Source organism: Cicer arietinum, chromosome 3, assembly GCF_000331145.2.
Source record: "Cicer arietinum cultivar CDC Frontier isolate Library 1 chromosome 3, Cicar.CDCFrontier_v2.0, whole genome shotgun sequence".
NCBI lineage: Eukaryota > Viridiplantae > Streptophyta > Magnoliopsida > Fabales > Fabaceae > Cicer > Cicer arietinum.
Genome location: NC_021162.2, coordinates 18,563,327 through 18,569,460, shown reverse-complemented (window position 1 = coordinate 18,569,460; position 6,134 = coordinate 18,563,327). Strand labels below are relative to the sequence as shown.

Genomic DNA, 6,134 nt, shown 5'->3' with positions numbered 1-6,134 from the left:
GATGGTGCAACAGACCACAGCTAAAGTAAGGAAGATCAAGGAGAAAATGAAGACTTCACAAGATCGTCAGAAGAGTTACGCGGACAAGCGTCGCAGACTTTTGGAATTCGAACAGGGTGACCATGTATTTCTGAGAGTCACACCTACTACTGGAGTAGGTAGAGCCTTGAAATCGAAGAAGTTGACTCCGAAATTCATTGGACCATATCAGATTTCTGCACGAATTGGGCCTGTTGCTTATCGGATTGCATTGCCTCCGATACTGTCCAATATTCATGACGTGTTTCATGTGTCACAGTTGAGGAAATATCTTGCAGATCCATCTCATGTGATCGAACCAGACACAATCCAACTGAAGGATAACTTGTCATTCGAAGTACCACCTGTGAGAATTGATGACAGGAAGATTAAGCGATTGAGGACCAAAGATGTTTCATTGCTCAAGGTGATTTGGAACCCAATTACTGGAGATGCGACTTGGGAACTGGAGAGCAAGATGAGAGAACAACACCCAGAGTTATTTATCGACGCATAGTTTCGAGGACGAAACTAATTTTAGGGGGGTAGTAATGTAAGACCCATAATTTTAAAGTATACTTTATGTATTTTTGTGTATTTTGGATATTGAAATCGGAGGCTTTTTAGCCAAAGTTATTAATATTTTGGAGTTTATATGACCGAAAAGATTTGTTCATGCCCGATTAGAATTACCCATCGATAAATAAATTAAATTAACTGCGGTGAATCTTTTACGAAGAATTTAATGCGTTATGGGTGAAATGGTAAATTAACAAATATCTAGATATTTTGAGATATTTGTTAATTATAATTAATATATATAATGGATATATGTTTGGAGGGAAAGGAAAAAGGAAGGAAAAGAAGAAAGAAAAGGAAATAGAAAGAAAAGAAATAGAAAGGAAGGAAAAAGGAAAGAAAGGAAAAGGGAAAGAAAGAAAATCACAATTCCAGCTTCTTCCTCTGCTGCCTCGCGACCCATTCCTCCTCCTTCTTCCATTTTTCATTTTTGTTGCTTCCTTTTGCTCAAGAATAGATACCCAAGGCTTGGTGGGTGAGAAGACAAGGATTTCTCAGCTTCGTACTTCCTCGTTGTTTCGAAAACGAAGAAAAACGGTGTTAGGGATTTCAAAATCGTTAAACACAAACCTCTCCGTTTCATCTAGATCTAAGCTTCGTTTCGCGAAGAGATAGAAGGGACAATTGCTCACTACCACGCTACGGTGCTAGGGAACCAACTTTGGAGGCGACGTTGCGAGCGGAGATTTTTACCGGGCTTACTCGCGGTACCGTGTTCGCACGTTAAAGCTAACGTTAAGGTAAGGGCTCCTTCCAAACTTCTAGTTTGCATTTAGGGACTTATCTGTAGTTGTGTGAAAAGGAATTTGTTAGGGTTGAAGTGTTGATTTGGGGAAAAATGAATCTAAGGCTTTATGGGTAAAATCTTAGAGTCAGGTTTTGGTTATATTGATGAATGTTTCGTGGAAAATGAATTTAAACTCATTTATGTATGATTTTGAGTAAATGAAACTTGTTGTGTTTGAGTGGTGGATTGTGTTGATTTGTGTTCGTCGTATTTGGCGTGTTCTTAATTAATACTGATGAAATTTGATATGTGTATGGTTAGATTTTGTGGAGAAATGAATTGATGTGTTTTGGTGTGGATCGTGGATTGAATTTGATAATATATTTGAGTTTGTTTTGTGTGGAATTTGAAAACCATTAGAGTTAAACGAGTATTAAGAATGGAGAATCTCTTAATGTCTACGTTTACTTAATGTTGTCGTGAAAATCGTTTAAGTTAAACGAGTATTAAGAATGGGGAATCTCTTAATGTCTTGTTTACCTAATGTTTGTTGTGAAAACGGTTTAAGTTAAATGAGTATTAAGAATGAGGAATCTCTTAATGTCTACGTTTACTTAATGTTGTCGTGAAAATCGTTTAAGTTAAACGAGTATTAAGAATGGGGAATCTCTTAATGTCTACGTTAACTTAATGTGGTCGTGAAAATCGTTTAAGTTAAACGAGTATTAAGAATGGGGAATCTCTTAATGTCTACGTTAACTTAATGTGGTCGTGAAAATCGTTTAAGTTAAACGTGGATGGAGTCAGTGTATGCTCATGCATTTCATTTTGGTAAATCGTGTTGACCCGTGATAGGTGGCACATCGGTAAACAGTACTGACCCGTGATAGGTGGTACGTTTACGATTTACGTTTTGGTAAATTGTGCTGACACGTGATAGGTGGCACCTCGGTAAATAGTACTTTGGCATGTGATAGGCGGTACGTTTACGATTTACATTTTTTCTTTTAGTAAATCGTGCTGACCCGTGATAGGTGGCACCTCGGTAATTGGTACTTTGGCCTGCGATAGGCGGTGCAATTATGATTTACGGCCCTTCGAGGAGGGTTTTGGTTTGGAATTCCGAGTCCATGCATTTTGGCATATACGCATTGCATTAAGGTGTTTGGCACGCGAGTCGTGGTTGATTCAAGTTTATGATTGAGTGTTTTTTCGAAGCTCATGATGTTGTAGTGATTGCGTTGAAATTGCTAAGTGTTGTGTATTGACATTGTGTGTAAGTGTGATGGATTGTAAAACTATTTCGAAACTCAATCTGTCGTGGTGATCGGGTGGGAATTGCTAAGTGTTAAGATGTGGGTTTGTGTATGAATGTGATTGGATTAGTTTATGTATTTTTGGAAGGATAAGCAGGGAAATCGATTTTCCAATCGATTGGATGAGGTGTAGGGACTTCCCTAATTTGACAAAATCAATTTTCCAATCGATTTTGTAATCTGTTTTTTTTTAAAACCATTCAAGAAATCGATTTGGCCATGCAGGAACTCAACAAAACTGACAAAATCGATTTGGAAATCGATTTGGCCATGCAGGAACTCAGCAAAACTGACAAAATCGATTTGACCATACAGGAACTCAGCAGAACTGAAAAAATCGATTTGGCAATCGATTGGCTCAGTAGAAATTCTTATTTTGAGTTAGATAATCGATTGCTCAATTGATTTATCAATGTTTTGGTCAGTTATGTATTACTTGATGGATTGAGAACTTTATTTTGATTTCATTTTTAATTGGCAAGCATTATATGAACTTTTAGCATATGGAAAATCTTTTTAAGGTGCATGCTTAGTTGAAAGGTTATTTTGTGCATTTAAAAACTTAAATGTTATGTGTTAACTGTTAATTTCGGTTGGTGACCCTTTACAACTGTTGTGGAAATCTGGGCTTTGCCCTCAGATGAGAGCCAGGACGATCCTACCGGTTCGTACCCTACGGATGGGAATGTAGATGAGAATGCTTGACTGGAGCTATGTTAGGAGGATCTCACGGGGCGCGTGGAGATCACTCAGGGTGTATAGCTATAGTTTTTTTTTGAAGAATGATCAGATTAGGATGACATAGAGGGAACATATATTTTTTTGGATTACGTTATTTTGAACTGGAAAACTGTACATTTACTAATATTGTCAGTATGACATCTTATTTGAATGGGTTCCATGTATCATTTGTTGTTGTGTAAATACTTTGGATCCATATTTGGAGAAACTTTTCTGCTGCTTGTAAATTATAATGACTCAATTATTTATCCAAAGGTATTTCCTTATTTATTTCTCTGTTTTATTTTAATCTCTTTTGAAAAAAAAAATACACCTTCGCTTTGAAAATCGGGGTGTTACATGTTCTATCATACACTAATTTTATAATTATAAATTCCCACACTAGTTAGTCCACAAATAATAATGTATTTTATTAAACCCTGCCTTCAAATTTCAACCATACATGCGTAATTTATAAATTTTGTGTTCCTTGCTTCTCAATATAATAAGAGAAGAATTATTAAAAGAGTCACATTAGACTTGTTTTGAAATTATTAATATTATTGATTGGTTCCCCATGTAGTATTCAATTTGGACTAAACAATATTTATAGCCTGTATTATTATTGTCAATATTTATAGCCTGTAATTATCATGCAAAATTAACTAATGCAAAATGAAACTAAGCTCATAACCAACAAACTATTGTAGTTGATTTTTTTTCCAATCAAATAATGACTTATGTTAAGCTCTCTCCTATGGTTGTGTTCTTTCTTGCCACATTTGGTATGTATTTCAATCATTTTTTTTATTACTATTATCGTACATCTCCAATTATAATTTTGAGCTAATGAGAAATTATTATAAACGGAAAATAGTCTATTAAATTATTAAGCACCATTACCCTAAATCACACTTATATAAAGGTAATATCTTATTTAATTTGTAATATTTTTTTTGTTCGAATTTTACTCTGTATTTAAATTATATTTACAATTTTATCCTTATTTACCTAATCAACAGAATTGAATTCTTATTTAAAGTTCAAATTCAAATATTATATAATTCTAATTTAAATTTTAAATCAAGTTTATCTTAACAAATCAAATTTAAACTAACCCTAATTTAATTTTGAATTATAAATTAAATATGAAAATAAAATATTAATATTAATACTAATGTACTAAGCGATAAAATTTAATTCTAACTCTCTAACTAAAATTGTATGTATATATTGTTCGAACTTTAATTCGTTTAACCATTTGCAGTAATGTTGTTAATGAGGAAAGGAAAGGCACAATTTTGTACTGGTAGTGATTGTATAATAGGTGGTTCACCATGTGGTGGTGGTTGTTATTGTGCTTCTTTATCTTTTCCAGTTGGTGTTTGTATCCCCGTATTAATGTAAGATGTTATCATGAATATGATCATATGATATGTCAATCTCATGATGAATCTATACTTTAAATAAACCTTTAATTAAATAGTTTGTTTCCAACTAATGAGTTGGATTTTATTAAATGATGCATGTAAATGGGAGTGCAACTTAAATATATGTTGCTACTTAGCAAATAATGTTAATGAATCATTATTAATTGTTACATAATATTCTTCCTATATAACAATGCTATGCAATAAGAATTGGTACCGTTACAAATCATAAGTAGTTTCAATATAAATTATATATAGCTAATTAGGATGGTTGGCTAATGGTTTGAGTTTTTCATTTTTTTTTTAATGTTATTGATGTTATTTACAAGTTAAATTAACTATTTTGAGTTTTTTATTTTTTTTTATGTTATTTTTAATTTTATTTTGTCATTTTCAATTTTTTCAATTTAAATAAAGTATGACTCTTTATGAGTATTTCATACTTCTTTTTATTAAAAGTTTAATTTTTAAAATAAAAATTTCTAAATTGTTTGAAACGACCTGTTAATTTAAAATAGTTTTCATAATCTAAAAAGGATTCAAACTTTTCTCTTAGGATGACCAAAAACCAAGAAAAATACATTATTTAAAAATGACATAAACATTAATTAAACACCATACGAAAAAGAAGCCAAAATTAATGTCAAAGTCATAGGGCATAATTTTAATCATTAAATAAAAGCTATAACTAAAGACCTAATCACTGGACAAAAGGACATGTGTTTAACCATTCAACAAAGGCAGAAGCTAAAAACAATAAATAAATAAATAGTCAATCATGAATGAAATAGGGTCAATTCAATGCTTACCGAAAATTAACAATAATATTTCCAACAGATTAACAAATAATATTTTGCCAATCAAAATGTACAGGTGTCCTATAATGTTTTCAAATTCATATAAATAATCTATTTATGCTTCGATTTGGTATTAGAAATTAAATTTTATGATTTATTAAGAGACTGTTTTATCTCTATGATGTATTTATTTCACTTTATCATAGTTACAATCTATTTATGCTTTGATTTGGTATTAAAAATTAGATTTTATGATTTATTAAGAGACTGTAACACCCTCATAATAATTATCTCTATGGTGTATTTATTTCACTTTAAGAAGTGTAATTTAACCCTTAAATAAGTGAGCGAATTTTAAAAAAATTAAAAATATAATTGAAACATAACTATCATAGTTACAATTTTTTTTTCCAAACTCAATCAAAGTCTAGATGTATTTTTGGCCAACTTAAAAAAGTTTACCTAGATAAACGAATGTAACGAAAAGGTTTACATGATAAAATTTTATCTTCAAACTCAATCAAAGTCTAGATGCATGTCTAGTTAG

General features: G+C 31.8%; 1 long non-coding RNA gene across 1 annotated transcript; it reads left to right on the top strand.

The window, feature by feature from the left end:
- The first annotated feature begins 3,997 nt into the window (after positions 1-3,997).
- Positions 3,998-4,947, top strand: LOC113785857 (uncharacterized). The gene is made up of 2 exons (XR_003472040.2): positions 3,998-4,145; positions 4,628-4,947. It is a non-coding gene; the product is annotated as an uncharacterized lncRNA (long non-coding RNA).
- Positions 4,948-6,134: the final 1,187 nt, after the last annotated feature.